Genomic DNA, 25,674 nt, shown 5'->3' on the forward strand with positions numbered 1-25,674 from the left:
GACAGGAGAGCAGTGGAGGTAGAGGGGTCTAAATTAGGTGCTGGGACTGCAGATCGCTGGTGAAATGTCTTTGGGGCTGTGGTTTTAGACCTTGCAATGATTGGTTAAATTGCACACTGTAGGACTGGAAGCTTCTATTAGCTCCAAACCCCTAATTCTTTTGTAATTTGCAGTACGGAAGAAAGGCTGACAACTTAATTTTTAGATTGCTGACATTTTGATACATTGTTCTTATAGACTTTCTTACAAACCACACATGTGCATTCACATAAACATGCTCGCACACCACACACACACACACACACACACACACACATACACACACACGGAGGTAGCCTTGTGTTAGGCCTAGAAAACAAATGCATTGTTAACGTTTTGCCTGTGTTTATTGCTTTCTCTCCAATCATCCTGGGTTGAGCGCATGGTATAGCTAATGACTTATACTCTTCTTTATCCCTGAACCTAACAGTTGTAACCCCTAAAACCTTTAGTAAGTATTCATGGAACTGAATAAGAAATAAGGCCGTTCTTGACATATTACTTAAAAAGAGAGGCTCGAGAAGCACCACCACTGTGTTCAGAAATTTGAAACACCAGGTCTTTCGTGCAGCTGTTCTTTTTAATAGAAAGATCCTCTTTGCATCCACCTTACCCGCCATCTGTAGCTCCAACTATGGAGGTTCCCACAGGTTTGCTGCATCGGAGAAGAGCATGCTGCAAGGTACTGAGGGAAGAGGAGAATGGTGTCTTTGTGGGGAGGACTGTGGGCATTCTGCTTCCTCTCCCACCAACTCTAATTGGTGCCTGGGAGAACCGCTGTAGAGGGATGCTCACTCAGAAGAGAGGAAACAGTTGGAAGAGGGACAAGGCTGAAGTGGGTCACTGCTGGGAGATGGTATCGCTTCTGTTGGTGACACAAAAGGGAAAAACTCTTTATATATACATATATGTAACTAATGTGTACATGCAAAACATACACACATTTGTATGTATGTATGTACCATGTACGTATATATTATGTATATGCATATATATGTACACAAGATATAACAGATACATTATTTGTATACATATATGCATGGTTTATATTCTCAAGTAGGGCGGTTCTCTAATTCAAGCCCCAAATTTCATCATTTTTCAAGCCAGTTTCCCCACATTTAAAGTCTCAAACGTTGGGTTATGTTTTACAGTGTCAGTTGTGTGGCCGAGATCTTGCTAACACTCTCATTCATAGATTAGGATTGCCTATTAAAAATTGGCAATTGGGTACCAGCTACTTTATGAAAATACTGGAGAATGCATCCCGTGGTCCTGGTGACATATGGGTGGTATATACCATGTTGGAAAAGCATAAGCCGTGATGACTGAGGGGACGTGAGATGTGGAACCTCTGTGTGTGTGTGTGTGTGTGTGTGTGTGTGTGTGTGTGTGTGTGTGTGGTGATTTTATAAACACTTAGATTATTCTGTTTTGCTTATATTTTCTTTGTGCATTCAATACAAAGCCCCAAAGATCTTTAAACCAGTGGGAAATTAAAAATCCTGGCTTTTAAAAATGTGTGACTCATGGCTTCCTTGACTGAGTGCTATGCAACTTAATGATATCTCAGAATGGATGAGTGCATGACTTACAAAAATATGTTTTGCCACTTTCGTGAACTGTGAGAGTGTCCTCTCATGGTAACCCGTACCTGAGACAATTGGCTTAAACAGAGGAAAATATTTATTTTGACCCCCGGTTTTAGAGGATGCGATCCCTGCCATTGTTGGGCCTGTGGTGAGGTGGCACATCATAGCAGGAAGATTGATGGAGTAAACTGCTCACCTCGTGGCCGTAGGAAGTGATCCTAATATCACCTTCCAAAGGACCCTCCCCTCAGCCTGACTCCCTCAAGTTAGGCCCCGAGTCCTTCGAGGTTCCAATTATGTCACAGGCTGGGGACTGGTGCTGCAACCATGGGCCTTTGAGGAACATTCCAGATCTGAACCATAGCCCACTTATAAAAATGTTATTTATTTTCATGTGTATGGGTGTTTTTGCCTGCATATATGTGTCTGTGTACCGCATGTATGCTTGATGCCCAAGGAGGCCAGCAGGGGGCGTTGGATCCTCTGGAAATGGAGTCATGGATGGTGGTGAGCCTCCGCATGTGTGCTGGGAATCCAACTCTGGTTCTCACCAGGGCTTGAAATGCAGAACCATCTTTCCAACCCCAGCCGGTGTGTTTTTAATATCCTATAGTATTGAGTGCTTAACACTTGTGGCTTTGTGCGTGTGTGCCAGGTGACTGAGCTTCCTGGATGCACCATCTTGCGGGGAGATTGTGCTGAGTGTGCCCTTCATTCCCTGTTTTTGACTTTTTGCATTTGGACCCTGGTAGACAGTTTGATTTTTGATTAAGATTGGGCATTGTGAAGACATTTCAGAGGTCAGGAGCCTGAGCTGAGTAACATTTACCCTTCGTACCAGGAAGTAGTAGTGAGAGATGACACCAAGGGTGGAGAGTATGGCCCGATTGGGAAGGCTCTGGATTTGCTACGTGGTGAGGAGCCATTGAAAGTGTCTGAGTAGGGAAGAAGACGTCATCGGGTGATACCCGGAGGATGAATTGGAAAACTTGGGAGCTGGAAACAGATGGTTTTTCTTACTGATCTAATTAATCCTTTTTTTTTTTTTTTTTTTTTTAGATATTGAGAGTAACAATTTTTCTTCTCAGTGATTGACATTTTGGCAATTAGCTCCATAGATAGAGTGGGCATATGTAGTTGGAGATTAAACATTACTTCTGTATCATTAGAGATGGAAATGAGATAGACAGAGGATGAGAAAATCCCCCCTTTTGTTTATCCTTCTGATTGAAACATCTTCATGTATTAAAAATAATGAACACTGACTTTGAAATGTGCTCTGACAGTACTGAAAACAGAGATCTTGTCCTCTGGAGAGATGTCCTGAACAAGCATCTCCCCAAATCTACGCATCTTCCTGAATCAATTATAGCCTGTCTAGAAACCAGGCATGCCTGATGTTAGTTCTCCATCTTTCTGTTTTATAACTACACAATATTGGCCAATTCCCTTCCCGTCCTCGTCTCTTTACTCATTTATAAAATGTCCATGGTGCTTACCCTGCAAGATGTGAGGGCTAAATATCACAACACATGCAGACACTGCACATACATGATGCATGGTGTATCACAAGTGCTTGAAAAATAGCTGTAATATTATTTTTCGTACATGTAGATTCACATAGGTGAATAATAACATAAATTTTATGTCAACAGACTTCTACCTTAAATGTCACAACACAACAATTCTCTTCTTTATGCAGCAGTATTTCTGGAGGAGATTTTTTCATGTATACAAATTGTTACACACATTGTTGTCTTTAATGACAAATAAATATTTTCTTGTGGTCCTGCACAACGCCGGTGAAGGATCATTACCTTAATGATGATGGTTATTTGAAGCCAGAATGTCCAGCCCCGCCTCTCTCTCTTCTTGCTGTCTACACTTTTCATCATTCACCGAGTTTCCCTGCAACATGACAGTGTGCACAATTAAAGCCTCTGTGGATGTTTATATAAACCTCTTTGCTGTGTGTGAACACTGAGTTTTAATACGTGGAAACAACCTGACTTCCACTGTGCATTTCCCTGATTTCTTCCTTCAGTTTTAATGTCATCTCTGCATAGAGGGCTGATCTCCTGCTTACTCTAACCCTGAATTCCTAGGAGCTCACTGTCCTGCACTGCTTACCCTCTGACCCTGAACCTCCCTGGCATGCCCAAGGGCCAGCAGACCTGAAAGCTTACCCTGGAACTAGACTTCTCAGAGTCAAGTCATTCACATCTGGGGTAGTTTAGGATGTGTGTGTAGAGGGGACCCAGTGTGTACAGGGGACCCTGTGTGTGGAGAGGACCCTGTGTGTAGAGGGTGACCAAGCTTCCTTGTGGCTTTTTGTTGTTGCTGTCTGAGTTCTGAATTCTCCCCGCCTTTGTCCTCAACAATATACTAATAACAGATGTCAGCCCCAGTGCGTAGATCTCATACAAGTCCTGCAGAGAGACAGGCCACTCCGTTACTCATCATGGGTTCACGGTCTTCAAGCTTACACAGGCCCTTGTGTTCCTGGTTAAGGAAGTGGTGCTAATAGGCATGTTGGCATAGATTTCTGCTAAACCACATGAGAGAGTCTGTAAATTCACAGGCGCACTTAAGGATTGTCTGCCTTGAGATTGCTTGTACCCAGAGTTAGTTACATCACAATGATAGAGGGGTTGGGGACAATTAAATTAAAAAGAATTATTCCTCCCACCCTAGTCACCTTCCTGTTACTGTTACAGACTACCTGAATTGACCAGCCTATCTGGAGAGGTTTATTCCAACTCATGACTTCAGATGTCAGTCCAGAGTTGCTTGGACGTATTGCCTTGGGCCTGTGGTAGGGCAATCCATTGTGGCAGGAATGTGTGGTGAAGGCAAGTTGTTCACTTTGTGGAGGCTGGGATATGGAAAAGAGCTCATGCCTTTTGATGTTATGTCCTCTCCCCACAACCTAACTTCCTATCAATAGACCCCACTTCCTAAATGCCCCACCCCCTCCCAGTAGTGGTGCAGGCTGCTAACCATGACTTCAACATACGGCCCTTTAGAGGACGTTTAACACCCCAGCCATAACTTTATATTATATTTTAAATTATAAATTATAAATATAGGGCTTAGAAAATGGAGTGGACTTACTTGTTTAGCTTAAGACGTTTGAAATTCTTGAGACATAAATAGCAGTAGCCCATGGGGAGCAGCTGTCTGGTTGAATAAAGAAAATGCAGTGAGTTAGAGAAGACCCTACTCAGGTCAGCAGATGTTTCCATGTGTGTCTTCTCTAACTCACTGAAGTTTGCTGCATCTCTGCAAAAAAGGTTGTCCAGCTCTGAAGTGGTGATGGTGCTGCCTGAGGCTGAAATGAGATCTGTTGACAAGACACCTGGGTGGGTGGGCGATGAGAGTAGGCATTGTGCATGCGTTACCATTTTTGGTAATATGTATCGTTTTCCTATTTTGTGATAGTGGTAAATATTAGGAATTTTGATCCAGAGATGTCTCTCAAAGAGAATGTAGGATTTTGTGATACTCTGTGTGAAATTCCCAGAATCCAAAAAGATGATTCTCCAGTAGAACATAGGATTTTGTCTAGTAGAAGATTCCAGATGACGATACAGGTTTGCAAAGAATAAGACACAGTGGATTTCAAATGCACCAGAATTACCTGGGGGAGTTAATGAAAAAGGGAATTCTAGGGGCCATTTGTCGATTCTCCTTTGGTGTGACTTCATAGAGTTGGGTCTAGGCAGCCATTATCCAAGAGTCTTCAATGGCCTCTGACAGAGCTGGATCTGGAACACATTTGAGTGATATCATCTTACAAACCCTTGACTCAATGACTCTACAACTTACTGGCTGCGATTAAGTAAACATTTACTTCAGGAAGACAGTACACTATCAATTAATAGTACCAATATTTAAGAAAGAGTATAATATTGAGCAAAGAGCCCTGGCCTTTGAGAATGTCTGGGTTTCATTATGGAAGGTCTACTGGTCTACCACTTGTAACTCTTACTGCCCTGGGATATTGTGTAAAATTTAAGTTTAACGAAGTAGAATAAAGGTTTGATTTTGTTATCTATTAAATAGAAATGATAACAATTTTGTAGCCAAATGTTCAGAGGGATTAAATAAAAATTGAAAGGAAAGTATATGCTTGTCTTAGGGTTTCTGTTCCTGCAATGAAACACCATGACCATAAAGCAAGTTAGGAAGGAAAGGGTTTTGGGTTTTTTTTGTTGTTGTTGTTTTTTGTTGTTGTTTGTTTTGTTTTGTTTTTGCTTATACTTCCACATTGCTGTTTATAACCAGAGGAAATCAGGACAGGAACTCAAGCAGAGCAGGAACTTGGAGGCAGGAGGAGCTGATGTAGAGGCCATGGATGGGTGCTGTTTACTGGCTTGCTCCCCATGATTTGCCCAGCCTGCTTTCTTATAGAACCCAGGACCACCCAGCCCAGGGATGGCCCCACCCACCATGGGCTGGGCCCTCCCTCATAGACCACTTATTAAGAAAATACCTTACAGCAGGATCGCATGGAACGATTTTCCCAGTTGAGAATCCTTCCTCTCTGATGACTCTTGCTGGTGTCAAGTTGACATAAAACCAGCCAGTACAACGCTCTTAATATGCCTGCAGTTGAGGTTAGTTTTGTATGATTGATAAAGTAGTGAAATGACCCTGAAAATGGGGTGCCTGTCTGAGTAGATAGGATCACTTGATCAAAATTGTGGCTGGGATATAACTCAGTGATAAAGCATTACCCCAGGCCCTATGCTGGGGACCTCATGCTGAGCTACTTGAGTCTGGAGGATATTCTCAGGTCTTACAAAGCTCTTGTATATATGGAACTCAATGGGGTCAGAACTTTTCATTGCAGATGCTGTAGTGGGTATAACGAGTGCCAGCAGTGAAGTGGACAGGCTATGTTGTGGTTAGTATTTTCCCTTGTATCCATATCCGGAAAAGACACGTACTAATATGAGTCACACACTGGGACCCTTAAAGTCGCCATATACACTTCGAGTTGCACTCATTGGTCCTTAGAATCCAAAGTAGAATCCACAGGAGAACATCGGTCTTTGGAGCTGCAGTTGTAACCTGGCCACCGGAGCTTAACTTTTTCTGAGAATCTGGCCCTGCTTGCTGCTGGACTGCCACACCCACGAGCTGTAGCCCACTGTCAGGCACTGGCCTCTTCCTTTTTTCCCCTTTCTCCAGGCCTCATCATGCTTCCGAAATGGAAACTGCCTCTATGAATGCCTTATTAAGGACAAGTTACTTGAAAGGACCTGTAGTCAAGAAATATGTACATATAGTAGTAAATTAAACTGCATAATCCCCTTTCCACTCAATTTTAAGTATAATATTCTGTGAAAAAAAATTCTAGTTGCATTGGCTTACCATCAGCCCTGTTATTTCTGCAGGCTCCCATTTAGGATTTGGATTTCAATTTGGTGTTTTTCTTGCCTGGGGCTTTTCCTGGCTAGAATTGTAAAACGTCTTATTTGGTCACATTAGTGTAGTCATGCCCCTGTATTGCTGGTCTGATCAGAGACAGCCCCCTAGGCTCCTTATCTGAGTGGATTTTTTTTCCTGTCCCCCAAGAAGAATCAGGACCAGAATTATCTTGTCTCCAGATGACTAGTTCAGGTCATCCTGAAGAACCTACCTAAAGAAGCGGCAACACAAAATAAATTAACCCATCTTTGATTCGGCTTCCCCAAAGCTCAGCACTGTCTCTTCTCAGCAATTACCTGTGTACCAGACATTTTCAGAGTATGACCGCGCAGGGTGATCATTTGGTCACAAAACAAAAGACTCACAAGAGGCTAAGGAAATAGCACAATTGTTAAAGTACCTGCCACCTCAAGCAACGAGGACCTGAGTTCAGATCTCTGTCACCCACATAAAAAGCTGGACTGGTGGTGTATGTCTGTAACTCAGTTGCTGGGGGCAGGTGGGACAGTCTGACTACTTGGTGAACTCCAAATTCAGTGAGAGAGACTATTTAAAAGAGTAAGATGAGCCGGGCGGTGGTGGCGCACGCCTTTAATCCCAGCACTCGGGAGGCAGAGGCAGGCGGATCTCTGTGAGTTCGAGGCCAGCCTGGGCTACCAAGTGAGCTCCAGGAAAGGCGCAAAGCTACGCAGAGAAACCCTGTCTCGAAAAACCAAAAAAAAAAAAAAAAAGAGTAAGATGGAGATTGAGAAAGACACCAGAGGTTGACCTCGGGTCTTCCCAAGCATACACACACATATACATGGACACCTGCACACTTGTGCACACACACGTTAGCAGGTGCATATATCACACATAGAGAAAAATTTAAATATTCACCCAAGTATGCTAAAACATGCATTCACACACAAAAAAAATACTGCAATGTATGCAGAAGTAGGACCACTATGAGCTTTTGCAAAGCTTTGTTTTTGTTTGTTTGTTTGGTCATTCAAGTACCAATACAAAGTGGCCATTTGAACAATTTTATATTGTCATTGCTTAATAATAATAATAGTAATTATTATTATTCCCTACTAGAGGAGTCATGTTAGTGTTCTGAGAATGCATGTTTGATAGTGTCACCCAGCAATTAATAAACCAATGAACACATCCTGGTCCAGTACAGTATAACTTTATGCAAGATGCTTAATTTTAAAAGCTTCATGTTCTTTTTTATTTTCTTTTTTTTTTTGTACAGTCAAAATGGTCAGACTTAATGGCACCATGCATCAATCCCTGTTGAAGCCTATGTGTAAATGCTTTGTCCCTAGTAAGTGCTCAGTCAGTGGTGGCAATGCTACTCTTCAGGGAAGATCTAGGGGTGATGAAAATTGAGTGACCGGATTCTAAGTTTGTTTAGAAGGGTAATTTTAATGCTTTAGTGCCATGTTAAGTATAGCAGGTGAGGGGTGGGGTGACCCGAGCTTGCATCCGTCAAGAGAGTTACTAGGGTGGGATAGAATGGGTGAGGGGAGGTCAAGAATTCTTGGAGTTCGTGGGGATTGTGTGAAGTGATGCCTAGCAGCCTTGTCAGTCAGTCCAGCTAAGGACGGAAACTCAAAATCATTGAAATAGGATGGAAACCGTGATCATGGAAAACGAGCTCAGCAGAGACAGGGTAGAGAGGAAAGAACCTGTTTGGGAGGGATCGCAGAAGAGGTACAGTGAAGGAAGGCCTGGGGAACCTGGTTACAGATGGAGTAGGCTCAGCTTCCGGGGATTCAGACGGTGCCATGAGCGCATCATTCCCGGTCCAACATGCTGATGGTGAGAAACCAGAAGGGAGGCACCGCTGGGCAGGACATGTCCACCCATCCTTCCACCTCTCTGTCTTCTTTTCACCCTCAACCTCTTAGTCTTAGGGTGCGTGCCAAGCTATGGTCGTTGAGTGATAGGGATTCAAGAAGGGAAAACGTCAGGGCACACAGCAGGGACACCTGGAAACTCCAGGAAACCCAAAGAGAAGATTAGAAATGTGTTTATATTAGAAAAAAAGATGCCATTTTAATTCACTAGGTTGCCTTGCTTTTTTAAGGAGTTTGCTGAGAAGCAAAGTGACTTTGCTGAAAGGCCATGCCTCCCGTGTAGACCAGGGTTTGCATTTACCATCTGAAGGGCAGCTCAGCCAAGAGTGTTGCCCTTCACACTGGCTGTATTTTCTTTCCGGAAGCCCTTTCCTACTCTGTGTGCAGTTACAGAGACCTGGAGAAGCCAAGATGCCTTTTCATCCCCTTCCTTTTCTCCCTTTCTCTGCATAACAAAAGCTCTCCTAACAGTGGCAGACTATTCTTGATCATAGCCGATCAGGACGATTGATTGCCTTGCCCCATGTCTTAGAGGTAAGTGTCAGTCAAGGATGAGGAGGAGTCAGAGGATGCTGAAATGGGCTGTGAATTCTCTTTGAAAAGCAGTATGAATACTTCTAATACACCAGGAGACTGGATGAGAATTTAACGACTGCCGCTGTACTTAACACCCAGCTTAAGTGAACACTCCCCAAATGGCTTCCATCTCTGACATTCCCCTCCTCCATGCATTCCCCCCCCCCCCCCCCCCCCCCCCCGACTTCCCAGGAAGTTGTCTTCTGAGTGTGTTTGTCACAACCCATAGATTTCCTTTTCACTACTGGATCACTGGGTTAGCTGTTATTTTCAGTGCCGTAAAATCCTTAGTATGCGTGTTTCCCACAGGAGGTTCTTTTGTTGGACAGTATGATCAGGATTTGCATAGGTTGCTGCTGTCTGCAGGACTCCTATATTTTGCATTAGTAAACTGTGTTAAACCAAGGCGCTGTGATGTGCATCTGCCTCAGGAGGACTGGACTTGCTGGTCCCTAGCCTGGGACCTCTTCTCCCAGTGTATTCACAGAACCTGCTCTCCCATCTCTAATAGGCCTGTGCTTCATTTCTCCATCCTGCTCTCCACCCAACCCAACCTACCCCCCTCTTCATCTTGCTCTTCACCCTGCTAATGCGTATTTCACTTATTTTTGTGTCCAGAATTATGCGTTTGTTTACTTCCACAGGCACACTCTCTCTTGCTCTCTCAATCTCTTGCTCTTTAAAAAAAAATCATAACAACTTTATTTTAATACAATTTGGCATATGTTTTTGGGGGTTTGGAGATAGCATGAGGAGAGATAGAGAATTATGTAGGGCCTCGTTTATCCTAAGCACCACTGAACGCTGCATCTCCAGACCTCAATAAATATTTAAAGAAAGGAGTTCATAAGGTGAAACTGCCTGATAAACTTACGAAGGAAAATTCTTGACCAATCCTGGATGTTTTCATTTGAAAGATAATGGCCTCATTGGAAACAATTTGACTTTAAATTGTAAATATGACCTCGAAGTGTGAATCTTGCTTATCTGTGATGTTCCCAGAAGCTTGTTAGGGACATGAGTCTAGGACTTTGCCCCACAGAGCAGTGAGAGGGGCCATGCGTTATCACTTTCCCTTAATCAAGACTTGGGACTCTCAGTGCTTGTTAGAGAAATCCCACCTCCCTGAGAACGAGCATTCCTGAGCTAGTACTTTCTCTGCCATACTGTCTGGCCTGCCCATTTCACATCCTTCCAGTTTCATAACAGTCCCAGATAAAATGATTTTCCTTACCAATGAATATTCTATCATTTTATAATTTGGAAAATAAACTATGTGCCTCTGTTTCACTTCTGTATTCAGTGATGGGAAAATCAAAATGCAGTCAGTTCTCACTACTGAGTTTTAGAGTTAAGCGTTTCATAGGTAACAAGAGTTTGATTGGATGTGAGTTCTAATTAAGGAAAAGTGAGTGCATTTTTATTTGAACCCTGTAGAGCATAGTTCTTAAGTATAAAGATACATTTGTGCTTTCTTCTTGACCAAGGAATTTTAAATTTAGTTTTGAAGAACTTCTCATCTGAAAGAAAACTTGTACTACTACCTTATTTTCATTTTCTGACAACTTAAATTTTTTTTCCTTAAGCCTCCCATCATGTCTAGACTCAGGAGAGTACATACGTGGAATTTCTCTGTAGATTCTGGTGTTCAATGCATGTTTTTGAAATTGAATGCTCTGGCTCATTCTCAGGCTTGGTTCCATGGTAATGACCCCTGAATGAGGGTCTAGGGTTAATGCAGTGGTTGGTTTCTGTATAGCTGGCTTGTAAAGGGAAGTGGAGTAGTGAAGACTGCTAGCAGCCTGACTATTCTCTCCTAACTGGAGGCATGGGAGACACAGACTCTGCTCAGTCTTTCCTGTGAACTATGCCAGGGTTGAGCCACACAAGACGGTCTGAAGGGGAACCACAGGTGCTCACACTCTGACTCCATCTGAAACTGGCCTCACTGAATTTAGGATGTCTCAGAATTACAACTGGACTGGAAGTTACGTTACTGTACTTGGAAGTAGGTAGTTGGGATTTGGTCTTAAGCCCGGGCCAGTAAGTTTGATAACAGAAGCTCTTGGGGTCTCCAGTGAGTATATAATCATTTCATGGCTTTTTGCAAAATTGAACTTCCTGGTAGAACTGTCCTTTTTGAGAGGAAGGTAAGATGGAAAAGGTTCCTTAGATATGTGCTGTCATCACCGTCCTTGTGAGTGTTCAATGCATCACAGGCATCCTTCTGGATGGAACTGCCATAGTAGGGCCTCTGCAGTCATCGTGATGGAGGTGTTTGAGTAGCTAAGAGACTTCGATTGAGACATTCTTTAGCAACCAAAGATGCAGGAGGCCTGCTCCACATGAAATCATTCTCTTCCAGTTTCTGAACTCTAAAAAGATATTTGAAATCTATATAGGTTTTATGCTGTTATATATGACAGATAATAGATAGTAATCATATATGTTATATGTTTCTGTGTATAATAAATATGTGCAGTATAATCAGGGTGGAGCCTTGTGTTATACATTTAAGTTCCAAATGTTGAGATGAGGTTGATCATGTAGTGGCTCAGAGTCAAAGGAAGATCTGAGAAAATGGAAGAATAAAGAGACCGGCACTTGCAAAGCCTTTATTCAGAGCCTGTGTAGATACATGTGGTTCCAGCACCCATTTCTAATGCCACTGATGTCACAGAATGTTGCATCATCCATCCAAGAAGCCTACAAGTGAGAACTGGAAATGTCAGGACACTGGTCTGTCCTTGGGAAAGCTCTTAATGGGGGCTGGTAAGATGACCCAGCTGGCAATAGGTCTTGCTGCCCTCCTGGTCCTGAGTTTGATCCCTGGGGTAGAAAAAGAACCAATTCCTACAAGTCCTCCTTTGATCTCCACAGGAGAGTTGTCTCATGCGCTCACCACCCCAACCCACAAGAAATAAGTAGAAATTTGTTTTTCCATCCGAGTTGCTCATTTGCTACATGTCTGTTTGCTAAAGCCTAGTATGTTGCTGATACTAGCTGGATCCTTGTCTTATTCCTCTTTCACTATTTAAATAATTTGACTGTGGTAGTTGTAGCAAAATTGAAAGCATATCTATTGTTTTGCATCTGCTTCTTTGATTTTTTTTTTCATTGTGTAAGATTCTCCCACCCCCACTATGGTGGTATTTAAAAGCAATTCTACTCATTCCCCTCCCCCATTTTGGCTGAAAAAAAAAAGAAAAGAAAAGAAAAACCCAAAACAAAAACCTAATGACTGGGTTCCTACTCTGATATTTTGTAGTATAGCATCTGTGGACTGCACCTGTGCACGTTAGACTCCGTCTGAGGGAGGAAAAACAGAAGCCTCTAGGTGGGGAAATGACAAATGTTTTCTTCCATCTGGATCATGATTTGCAGACTAATTGTATTATTCAACTAAAGTGTATTTGGCATTTCAAAGAGAGATGATTTTGTTGGACAAAGATACTTTTGCTTGTAAATAACCCCCCGGAGTTTTGCTGATGACAGTGTTTGGTTGCATCCTTGCTGTAGATTTTAAAAGGCAGATATTATTTTAATTAAGATTATTTTTGAAGTTTTATTTTTATGTATGTGTAGTATGGTTGTGTATCTGTGTGTGTGTGTGTGTGTGTGTGTGTGTGTGTGTGTGTGTGTGTGAGTGTGTGTGCGTGCGCGTTCATGTATGCACTATGAAAATGAGAAGGGGCCTCAGAGCCCTTGGAACCAGAGTTGCAGACAGTTGTGAACTTTGGGCTGTGGTTGCAGGGAGCCAAATGCAGCTCCTCCTCACAGAGCAACATGTCCTCTTATATGCTAAGACATCCCTCGTGCCCCCCTGCCCCATTTAAGGTTCTTATGTTCATGTTGAGACTGGTTACTAGCACTCTAATATTCTATGAATGTTTTAATCTGGTGGTATTTTGAGTGCCAGATGAGATGGTCATTTAAATTTTTTAGCCTTATTTACTGTGTGTGTGTGTGTTTCATATTTTCACACACGTGTGTGGCAGCCAGAGGACAACATGGAGAAGTTGGCTCTTTTCTACTATATGGTCCCAGGGACTAAAATCAGGCTTAATTAGAGGTAGGGGCATTGGCCTGTTGAACCTCTCTCTGGTATCCTGGGATAATTTTATATTATTCACCAATTCCCCCCAAACATTTCTTGAACACCCTTTATGTGCCAGAATGTTTTTGTGCGCAGCAATAAGCCAAAAGCAAGCATGTCTGCCTCTCTTGAGTTTACCTTCTAGTGAGATCTGGACAGCTCTGAGCCCACAGGATTCTGTTAACTGTTGGAAACTGAGCTTGGAGGAGTGCAATGACCTGCCCAGCAACGTGTGTAGAGCAAATGCAGATTTAGAATTTGAAGTTGAGATGATCAAACTTCAAGACAATTTTTGGTGTTGATTATTTTTCCCCTTGATTAAAAATGTATTTCTTTGGGGTGATCTGTTGGTGTGGCTGACAAATTTTGTGATCATTCTAAATTTCAGACATTTCCACTTTTGATAATTGCCCTTTCTTCAGTCATATTCACCGTCGTCATGATAGGTACTTACTTATTAAATGACTAGATATCAGTAACACACATATTTCTGACAGGCTCTTTCTGTTTGGTATTAAACCCGGTGGTATTTTGAGATTAATTGGGTGAGCTAGATGTTAGCTAAATATAGACTCAACCAAGAGCCTTCCAATGGGCACCAATAGACACTCATCACATGCCCAAGAAATCTGACAGGAAATCCTAGGCAGTGTGCTGTTTTTATGTTCTAGGGTGAGTGCCTTGATGAGGCATTTGTAATGTTGGTCAGTAATGTAGATAAAAATGCTTAAAAGAAAATCATTGCCTGGTGCATTCTATATCAGCCATTTATTGAACATATTTAGGCTTGAATAACAAAATGGAGTTCCCATTTATGAATGGGTCTCTGCTAAATGCAGCATTTTGGGGTTGTTTTATTTAGTTCTGATCACAGCCGAAGGTTTCTGGTAATATTGGTAATTGCTCATGACATTTTAATTTTAAGATTGAGTGACGTGTAGGTTGTGGAGTACATACCTTTGTGTTTTGTTTTGGTTTTCTTGCTTCCATTTAATGAGTTCCCATTTTGGCAACTACTTTCTCTCAAAATATACTGTATATAGTTAGTCTTTTATTATTATTAAAGCTGAGAGGCCCTTGGGAGGTTATCTTACGGAGGGCTTCCAATGATGAGTCGTATGACGGGAGTTCAGGGGGCATAGACCTGCTGAAGGCTAACAGCCTTGCTGGACTGGGAGCTCTCCTACAGCACATTTGTTTTGGGTGATTTTATAGTTCAGTCAGTGAGTGGGGGTTGGATTACTCAGAGTTTTAATTTTTTAGTGGTTTTTCTTTTCTCTGTTGTGTCAGTTATCTGTAAGCTGTGACAGGGGCTCTACTGGTTTTCTCTACCCTGAGATGTAGGTGCATGGCTCAAGGATGGTAGGATTTGGAAGGAGGAAGATGCTGTTAATTAGGTGCTATTTTTATTTCTGTTACCAAAAGATAGACATTTGTCTCCATTAGTTTATTGATGTGACAAAAAAACATGACCATGGCAACTTTTTAAAAAATACTATTTATTTTTATTTAGTGTGCATTGGTGTTTCGCCATGGGTGTCAGGTTCCCTGAAACTGGAGTTAACAGTTTTGAACAGTTGTGAACTGCCATGTGCATACTGGGAATTGAATCCAGGTTCTCTGGAAGAGCAGTCAGTGCTCTTAACCACTAAGCCATCTCTCCAGCTCGACCAAGGCAACTTTTAAAGACAGTTTTTATTTGCCATATGATTTCAGAGGGCTAGAGTCCATGATTAGCAGAGTGAAGGAATAGCTGAGAGATCACATCTTGACCCACAACATGAAGCAAAGAAAGAATGAGCATTGGGTCTTTTGAAATCTCAAAGCCCACGCCAGGAACACACCTCCTCCAACAAGACCACACCTCCTAATCCTTCCCAAACAGTTCCACCAACTGGGCACCAAGTATTCAAACCTATGAGCCTATGAGGGCATTTTCATGCAAATCACCACAAAGTCAGTTAGAGTGTTGTCTCTTTTCAAAGTGTTGATTTGTATAACAGTTAGTGAAATATTGGCTTTGAAGCTTTGCTGTTTGATTATTAATGTGCTTAACAACAAAAATCATATTGAAAATAAATTTTTGTACTATGGCATTTTCTAGAGAGAGCAGTGTAGTTTACCAGGAAGCATTTAATCACCCGTGCCTCATTCTTGGCTCTTTTCTCTATAAAATAAGGCAGGCAGTATGATTGCTCTTGCAGATTAATACTCAGACACATGTCCAACTCACTGAACTCAGAAGTAATCCAGCGACCTAGTTTTCTTGGCCTTGATTATGTTCCCCTTGAGTGGAGGTGCATTTCTTTTGGGGCTGATTCCTAATGTGACATCTCTTTGAAAGTGGAAGTTGTAGGTTAATTCGCATAGTTGTTAGTGTCCTGGGCCCAGCAACAGAATTGGGAAGTTGAGCACTGTATATCATGGACAAGCTCTGGACTTCACATCAGAAAGCAAAACTGTTTCAGGACTGAGAATCATTTGCCCCTGTGAGCCACACGGACTCCTTAGGTTCGTCTTGTGCTCACCAGCTTTAGTGTAGTACTTACGGTGCCAGTCCCAATTTGTGTGATTGCCTTGGAAGTGGAACAGTACCAGTCCGTGGAATAAGGGCAAGTGGAGGAAGATGCATCTGTGATTACTCAGCTGCAGCTACTTCAGATGCAGGGAGGGGCTGGGAGAGATGGAGATTGCCTGGAAAGTAGGACAAGCCCCTGTCCTCCCTGGCTGCACGTGGCTCTGCGGAGCCTGCAGGTGGGGGAGCACCTCGGTGTGTGGGGTACAGATTATGCCTTTGCCTCCTGGAAAAAAAAGAGTGTGGACCGCTTCCAGGGAACCAACTTCTGTTCTACAAGCACAGTTGCCGCTTGCTTGGTGGATGTCTGCTGCTGTTTGTGGTAGCAGATAACCAAGTGACTCTTCCTTAAGGAGTTTTGTAAGAGAAAAATAGGAAGCCGTGTGGCCCTGCCAGGCAGTAGCTTCAAAGTGGGCCAGCTTGAATAGCACTGACTCGGGGACAGGTGGGTCCTGACAGATGTCCCTGAGCCTGACAGTCAGACCTGAGTGTTTCAATTCTCCCTGCATTTGGGCCTTTCTGCCAGGTTCCCCTGAAGAGGGCCAAACACATTGCCAGAAAACAAGGGCAGTTTTTTGTTTGTTTGTTTGTTTTGTGGGCTTTTCCCCCCTAGAAATGTGATCCTCGCTTTTACCAAAAACAACTGTTGGGGGTTTGCTGTTTTCGTGAATTGTTTTCCTCTCTTCAAAGCTTAACACGAGTCATTGTCCCTGTAATTTTTCTCCCTTATCAAACCTATAATTTAACATAATAATCCACTGTGGCATGTCACTTTCCACAATCTAAGATCCATCTTGGCCCAGCAAACAGATTGCTTGCGTGTGGCCCGACAGACATGTTTACCCACTTTTAAATGAGATTCTGCCTCTTCTTACTAAATTTTAAGATATGTATAATCAGAAGAGGAATCTGATGTTTTGCATTTTAGTATTCCTTCTTTGCAAATGTCTTATTCAGGTGAAAGGTTGTGCGGATAAGATGTTCCTGAGCAGTGAGCGGAGTAGGGAACCTCAGATGCCCAGAAGGAGAAGCACAGATACATCTTGGGGGTGGAGGGGCAGCTCGTCCTGTGATAACTGTGTGGAGGCCATTTCAGCCAATTGATAGAGAAATTGATCAGAAATGGCATTTAATATGTGTTCCTTATCTGCTTGTTTAAAGAAGACAGACTGAAAGGCCTTTGTTTGCAATACTTGGGACCAGAGGGGTTTTGCATCATAGATGTCTTCCAGACCTCAGAATGTTAATATGTAATGAGATACCTTGGCAATGAGGCTACTTAAATGTGAGATTCAATTTTCATGTAAGCTTTTCGAGTATCTGATACACAGATCCTGAAGGTAATTTGCATGATGTACTTAACGTGTTGGATGTGGGCCATCATGAGAGACGTGCTGTACAGTTTTCAACTTGAAGCATGTGTCAGGGCTCACAAAGTTTTAGATTTTGGAACATTTTGGATTTGGGATGTTTATAATATGGATGTTCATCCTATCCTTCCTGAGTTCTGGGTACTATTTTAGTAAGTGAATAGCCAAAGGACAAAGGTGATTTTAAAAAAGAAGAAGCAATCCTCGTTGTCTTGTTATACTGTAGAGGTGGGACACAGAAAATAAATAAAAACTAAATGCAGCACCACGTGAGGTCTGGTAAGTGTGAAGTGGGTAAAGCAGAGGAAGGACCAGGAACCATTGTTGGGATTCTGGATAGAGCAGTTATGGAATACCATGGGGGACCCCATGAGTGACGCTCTGAGAAAAGGTGCCATAGTAAACACACACACACACACACACACACACACACACACACACACACACACACACACACACACACGAGGGTCATGTTTGCCAACGGAAGGCCAAGGCCTCCCTGAGAACAATGGGAAGGTGTTGGAAGCTCTGACCACCGGGACCCTCTCACCCTACCTTACATTTTCAGAAACCTCTAATAAGCCAGTAGGGTACTCTGTGGAGAAAGTGGGTAAGGAAGAGGTACCCAGAGAAGATGGGAGCCCATCACAGGGCTGGGGCCCATCAGTGAGGCACAAGGAAAACCAGAAGCCCAGCACCCAGGTTCTCAAGGAAGGAACTGATCAGTGGGGAAGGAAGGGCTAACCTACAGAAGAGCATGGCAAGGAGCTGTGTGTGTGTTGGGTCCTCCTGCTCTTCCTCCTCCTCCTCCTCCTCCTCCTCCCCCTCCTCTTCCTTCTCTTCCTCCTCCTCCCACTCTTCCTTCTCCTGCTCCTCCTCCCCCCACTCTTCCTCCTCCTCCTGACCCTCTTCCTCTGATCCCTTCTCTTCCTCCTCCTCTTCCTGCTCCTCTGATTTCTCATCCTTTCTCTTCTCCTCCTCTTTGTTGTCTGCTTCAAAATGAGTGTGTGTTGTATACACATGTGTGCTTAACTATGACTAATACATTTCTAGGAATACCCTCAAAACTTGACAGTGTGTCTTCTATGATATGAAACTGAGACTCCAGCAGGACAAGAAGGGGCATTTCCATGTAAATATCATGGCCAGTCTTCAGTGCATATGTAGGGCATTTACAGAAAAGCCCTTCGTTGACAGTGACCTTGATTCCTGCCTTTTTATTTCCTTGTAACTGCTTCACGTTTTTCTGACTGCAGAAGCCTACCTCTGACTTTAATCAGACTTGCAGAACTTCAATTGGGATAGTTTCTTACCCATATTGAGTGCCTCGGATGTTCCAGGAATCGTTTGAAACATGTGGTGACAGAAATGGGTGGAATAGACAAAATGGCATCGCTCTGCCGTTAGCACGGCATCAAGCTGTCCTCTCCCACAGCTGACTCCCACAGAGTTTCAGGGGTACATTCACACAGGTCTGCAAGATTCTGATAAACGCTGTTCACATTTGTTCTGGCTTAGGACTTCAATAGGAAGCCTTTGAAGATTAACTTGTAAAATGATTGTCAAGGGCCCCAAACTCCACTTCCCACACCAACACCATATAATAGTCCTTACACATCTGAGACTTCACTTTCTGAAATTTGTTACTCACAGACAACAGTGATCCAAGAATGTTAATTTTCCAGAAACAACTGTGAGTTTTGAACTGTGTACTGTTCTGAGTTATGTAATGAAAAATTTCATCATCTGGCCCTACCTGAGGTGTCCACCATCCATGTGTCCATTGAATTCATGATGTGAACACTTCCCTTCCATGAGTCAGTCAGTAGACAGACATTTCAGTCATCAGGCTGACACTCATGATATTACAGCTTTCCTATTCAAATAATTCTATTTTACTCAAGAATAACCCCAAAGTATACTAACACTAATATTTCATATATACCAAAGTGAAGCTGCAAAATGTCATTCTAGTAAAAATGTGAACAGTTTGTACTTAGGAAAGAAAATTGTTGTGATGCTAAAGTTGCTAAGACCTGTTATTGTACAGAAAGAGAAATCCCTGCTAATACTGCAAAGATAAAGCCACAGTCCTTAATCACCTCTGGTATGATCCCACTGCCATGATGCTGGGCCACATGATCCCACTGCCATGATGCTGGGCCACATGATCCCACTGCCATGGCCTTACCATGGGTCTGGGCCAGTGAATGTAAGGACTATGGGCTGAATTCTGTTGACACTGAGCCAAACTAAATCTTTTTTCGTGTTTTAAATGGTTCTGTTGGGACTTTTGTTACAAACTCATAAGATCTGACAGGCATAACTGCCTGATAAATATGGGAGAGGCTTTGAGAGTCTCAGCCCCTCCCCCCATGTGTGTATATGTGCGTATGTATATGTGCATGTGTGTGTGTGTGTGTATGTGTGTGTGCGCATGTATGTGTATGTGTATATGTATGTGTGTATGTATGTGTGTGTATGTATGTATGTATGTGTGTGTATGGATGTGTGGATGTATGTGTGTGTATGTGTATGCATACATGAAAACAGAAATAACATTTACTGTATATGTAAATCATAGGATACAATATTGTTCTATATTACCTGAGATTTCAAGCATTGACTGAGGGCCATGAAACATTTCCCTAGACTAATTTTGCTCTTCCCATCAAAAATGGAATTTGGGCTCTTGGCAAGCATTTTACAAAACTCACTTTGGAATAATTAACTGGCAACCTGGGGACTTCCCATGCTCTGGTTTTAATTGTCTCTATCAGCATATTTTGTGTGTAACTAGCAACTGTCAGTTATCTCTGCTAATAGAAATGTGTAGCAGGGTAAACGTCTCTACTTTGCTAAGTACAACACAAATTTTTTTCCTTGTTATTGTTCTGCATTAGCTAATCCCTAAATGAACTTACATCTCCCCGTCCCTCCCAGCCAGCATTTGGAACCACAGAATCTAGTCATTGCTGTGAGAGAAAGGAATGCTGGGAACTCAACGTTGAATGTTCTTGGTCGAAAGGCAAACGAGCAACTGGAAATATCTTCCATCTTTCCGATGCCCGATGCAGATGTTTTTAAAGCTCATTTTCGGTGTCGGAAAGAATAATCGTTCGTTCAGGGGAAAATTCACTTAGGCTCAACTGCTAATGGCAGGGCTGGCACTCGTGTGCCGTTCTCTCCTTTATCATGTGGCACCCTGCCTGAGAAGTCCTCTGCCTGTGAGCAGGGTGAGAACGAGAACCCCGAGGGCATCCTTCCTGTAACTGGCATGCTCCTGAATGTCCCACCGAGGTCTGCTCTAAAGGCTTGGTACCCAGCTTGGTGCTGTAGGGAGGTGATGGAAACTTACAACAGTGATTCTCAACATGTCAGTCACGACCCTACAGGGTCTCACATCAGATATTTACATCGCAATTCATAACAGTAGCAAAATTGCAGTGATGAGGTAGAAATGAAAATAATTTCAGGGCTGGGGGCACCACGATGTGAGAAACGGTGTTAAAGGGTCACAGCATTGGGAAGGCTGAGGACCACTGCTATAGGAGGTCCAGCTTCATCTGAGTTCTTCATGTCTTGGGAGGTGTGACCTAAGGAACAGTGGTTCCCCAGCCCCTTCTCACTTTCTGTTTCCTAGAGAAGTTTTTGTCCACCACTCACCTCTTCTGCAAAGTGCTTGGCACTCCAAGAGCCCTCAAAGCTGATCTACCTGATAAAGATGGGAACCTCCAAAACCAAACCAAAATTAACCTTTTCTCTCCATAGATGATCTTCTCCTCGGGCATTTGATGTAGTCACAGAAGGTTAACAAAAATACCCTCTCCTCTTTGTTAAGGTTTGACATTTCCCATAAAATAAATGGAACCACAGTTATACTTGTCTTGTTCTTTATAAAGAGTTAAGAACCTAACAGCTTAGGGAGTTTCCGGTGTGGACCGGTGTCACCTGCCTGGAGGAACATGGCTGAGCTGGACAAGAAGAGAAGGTTTCAGGAGTAGCCTTCCTGGATTTGTGGCTTCAGCATGATCCTCAGGCCACAAACATGGGAAGCGCCAAGAACTTGGGATGATGCAACAGTATCTTACGGTCCAATATGAGTTGTTGGCTCATAAGGCTTTGGGTTTTCGGTAATACTGGCAGGCGTTTTGTTTATTTGTTTTATTTTGCTTTGTTTCTTTTCTCGGTGTTGGAGATTGACCGATCTCTAGCAGGGTTCAGAGTCAGGGCCACAGAGCCTTCTGAGGCAGAAGATGGTACCCATCCCAGGCTGCTTTCTGTAGTTGCACGGGGTCTGTGAGTCCTTCTCTATGACGTGGGAGGAGTCGGGTAGATCTGACTTGAGCATTTGTTTCCTAGTAAACTCAGTCTGAATGTCCATCGGAGTGGGTGGCTAAGCTATGTTTTAAAAATATTTTCATTTCGTTTTAGTTGAAAGACTTCCTCTAAGCTAAATCTTGCTTCTCCCTCTTGCTTTTTTGGCTTACAGCTATCTTTAAACCATCCTATGCCTTTCTAGTAGTGTGAACCCAAAGGACTTGGACATAGGGCGAGGGGTTGGCCTGTCCCTGTCCCTTCTTGTTGTGTCATTTCAGTCCATGCTGATGATGATGTCTGGGGGCGGCGTTTGCATAAATCACCAAGAGAGCTGTGGTGACCTGTACAGTCCTCAGACTGTTTGCAGGTTCACATTAGGAAGTTTCTGGCATTGCATTTACTTCCTTTTTTTTTTTTTTTTATGTGCTTCGTCTCGGTTCCTTTCACGTGTGGCTGACACAAGAGTTCATATCAGAGCAGACCTCTCTTATTCCACAGACTCGGTCATAGCAAATGGCTGAGGAATTCACATTTTTCTATCCCAGCGGAATCCCAAGCAGTGTGATTCTAGCAGTGGAAGATGTTTTTACAGGGAATGCTGCAAAGCAGAGACCTCTCCATGCCACCCTGCAGTGTCCATGGCGGCAGCTGGGAAGTCTAATTATAGTGTGGGAAGCCCCTTAGGAATTACACAAAGTGTTAGCGAAAGGCCTGAAGTCAATGACAGCTGTTTGCCTTGGACACCAGGGAGCCAAAGTCTATGTAGAATAAAAATAACGTGGCCTGTCCAGCATTTGCTGGCCTTAGACACTTGCAAAATTGCTCTACTTTAGGGCTGGTAATAATAGATTGATGGCCAATTACTCAAAGTGTTGGCTCCAGAGGTCTGGGAGCAAGGGAACACACGCTTATCTTTTCTGGTTCTGAATAGTGCAGTGGAGGCGTTGGCTTACCCATGACTTGCTGACTTAAGGGTAGCAGAGGAAATAAATATCACACACATGTTATTTGGAATGTCAGAATATTATGGGTGCAGCTGTTCTGTGCCTGTGCTAATGAATTCTAGCATGAAGGAAATCCCACCTCCTGACATATGGCCTGAGAAGTATTGTCTTTTTTTTTTTTTAATAAAAACTCAAGCACAGAGGCTATCAACAAAGTGATAATGATTCCTATGAGGGAACACATCCTTGAGCAGTTTTCATAAGAAATTCATTTAGAACTATATTTTTTTCTCAGTTTTCATTAGTGCTTAGGCCTTTTGATAAATGCAAAACAGATCAGTATATTAGTAGTATGCCATGCGACTAAGACTAGGTTTTCAGGCTTCTGTTTTTAAGAAGAGAACATCATTTTGGATATAAAAGCAATAATTGTGCAAATGAGCAATCATACTTAGGGATAAATGGAGGAAGAAAGTGTCAAGAACAGTCCTGATACCAAGCCTGTGCCTCGACCATTTGTGTGATGAGACTTTGAGTTTGGCCACAGTTTGAAATTGCTGGGAAACAGTGCGAGCACATTCCACATCGTCTGTTATCCGCATCCCATACAATGTACTAGCCTAGTGTCCAGGGAAGAGGAACCTTGCACTGTTGAGCAAGTATTGCCAGATGTTTGGGCATTCTGTTTCAGTTCCGATGGGGCTGGGAATTGGAAGAAGTGTTCCATGCTGAAATAATCACCGCGTCAGGGTTGATGTCATCTCTGCTGCCACTAAGGGTTGTAATTTAATACACACGACATGCTGGGAGAAATGTTCAACCTCTCCCACTTTTGCAAACCTTATAATTATGCTTCTGCCTCTGGGCTGACATGAAGGAAGTGCTTCCTACTTCTCTAGTGGATATGAACTTAAAGTTTAAAAATGCAACTTCAATGAGGGTGGGAAGGGCTTCATGAGTCTCTACCTCCTAACTGAGGCGCAGTGAACAGTTGTTGGATCTGGCGGGGGAGCTCTTTGAAAGGTGTGGCTCCTGGGAGATCAACCCCATCCAGCGGATGCTCCACCCAGAAGCATATAGGCAACACAAATTTGAGTTGATGAGTTATTTATTTTTAAAAAAAATGAACACAAAGTTGGGAGCATAGGGATCTGGGAGGACTTAGGGGTAGATATGATCAAAATACATTGTGTGACATCCTCTAACAATCAATTTCAAAAATGGGGGAAAATGAAACTTCAGCTTTTCTGCATCCTATTTTATTGTCAGATTATCATATTGGTTTTGTAAGTATTGGGTTTAGCAACATGAGACATAAATAATAATATCTATACCTGAATAATACATGCTATCAGTTTTTAAAGATTATGTATTGTCTCTGTATCCTCCAAAGCTGTTGATTCTTGTCTGATTCTATGAAGATGACTGATATCCCCATTGATCAACTGAAGGCCTTGGGAATTGTTACTGGCCTTAAGTTGCACGGCTAATTTCGGAGACGGTTCATTTCCAGCACTCTGACTACAGGGTTCAGACTTCTGCCCTGCCCTGCCAAGGCACCAGGAGCACAATAATAGTCTCCTGGCATCACAGAGGAGACATTTAAGCAGGGGGTAAAAGCCGTTCATTTTCCTACCTACTACCTTCTTTCCACCTTACTGTCCTGCATTTTCCTCTTCTCCAGGTACTTCAATGCAATGCAACCATTGTACACCAATGCAACCAGTTTTATCTCCTGTTTGTCAGACGCGTGGTCTTCTTCCCCAATTCAGCTCCGTAGAGCAGACATCTATCCGCTGTGGTGACCGCCACATCTCTTTATTAAAGGTGCTTAAAAACCAGAGATTCAGTTTTCACTTGAGCTCTATAGGCATCAGAGATTATAAAGGGCTTTTAGTTATTATAATAATGGGGGGGGGGGTGCGGTGTTAGGAGTCAGGAGGACTATGTGGTCCTGCATGCAAAGAAGAGAAACAAATGCCTGGGAGGCTGCACTGCGGTTCTCATCGTTTTCCTAACAGGGAGGTGGAGTGCACTGCCCGCTGGAGAGCCAAATACCCTGATGCTGTATCTTATCCCACAACAGTCTGTGGATTCTTTCTAGAATCTCTTTATTGGTGTCTGGATAGTGGATTTAAAAGTCTTTCATATGAGTGGGCCCTAGCTGGAAAAATTATGTGGAAATGGAAAATGAAAGGGTTTATCTTTCATCTGTGTCTGTGGAGGCCATCATTTTAAACATTGATGGTGATGATGACGACCCCGTTCTTGTCGCTTTGCAAAGCTCCTCTTCATTTTCACACATGTGCAGGCATTCAGGCCCTGATCTCCCTTCTCCTGAGCCACCGAAACCTATTCCTCACTAGTCTTCCTTCCATGACTTCCCCCAGGTCCACTCCCTAACCCGTTCTCTGTTTACCAGCGTGCTGTGTCTTAAACACCAGCCGAGCCATGTCACATCAAGGATGTGCTGTTAGCTCACATAGTGGAGTCTTTCTGTGCCTGGATTCCTGGGGACTTCTCTAACCTCTTTCTGAGCCTCCAACCCCAACCATCCTCCTAACAGAGGCATTCATTCTTCCTTTGGGTCGCAGATGTCAATTTATCTTTCTGGTTGAGATAAAATGATCTTTCTCAGGGTCTTGTATCATCTGAGACTTACCCATCCCATTGCATTCCTCAGCCCTCTCCTTACTGTTTGCTTGCAGGCTTTGTTACAATGTCTTTGAGAGTGGGGGTGTAAACCCTGATTTTTTCCTGTGTTGTCCCAGACTAACCTACCACGCTGTTCACCAAGTGAAGGAAAATCTGCCAGGCAGAAAAATCTAGTTTAGTTTCCCTCCATGTTTATTTTTCTTACATTGCTGAGTTTGACCAGATAG

The 25,674-nt window shown here is 43.0% G+C and overlaps 1 protein-coding gene across 50 annotated transcripts in view; it reads left to right on the top strand.

Moving 5' to 3' along the window:
• Nucleotides 1–25,674, top strand: part of Epb41l3 (erythrocyte membrane protein band 4.1 like 3) — a 231,463-nt gene that overhangs the window by 91,924 nt on the left and 113,865 nt on the right. The window lies entirely within an intron of this gene.

The sequence above is a fragment of the Peromyscus maniculatus genome, chromosome 13 (genome assembly GCF_049852395.1).
Source record: "Peromyscus maniculatus bairdii isolate BWxNUB_F1_BW_parent chromosome 13, HU_Pman_BW_mat_3.1, whole genome shotgun sequence".
Classification (NCBI taxonomy): domain Eukaryota; kingdom Metazoa; phylum Chordata; class Mammalia; order Rodentia; family Cricetidae; genus Peromyscus; species Peromyscus maniculatus.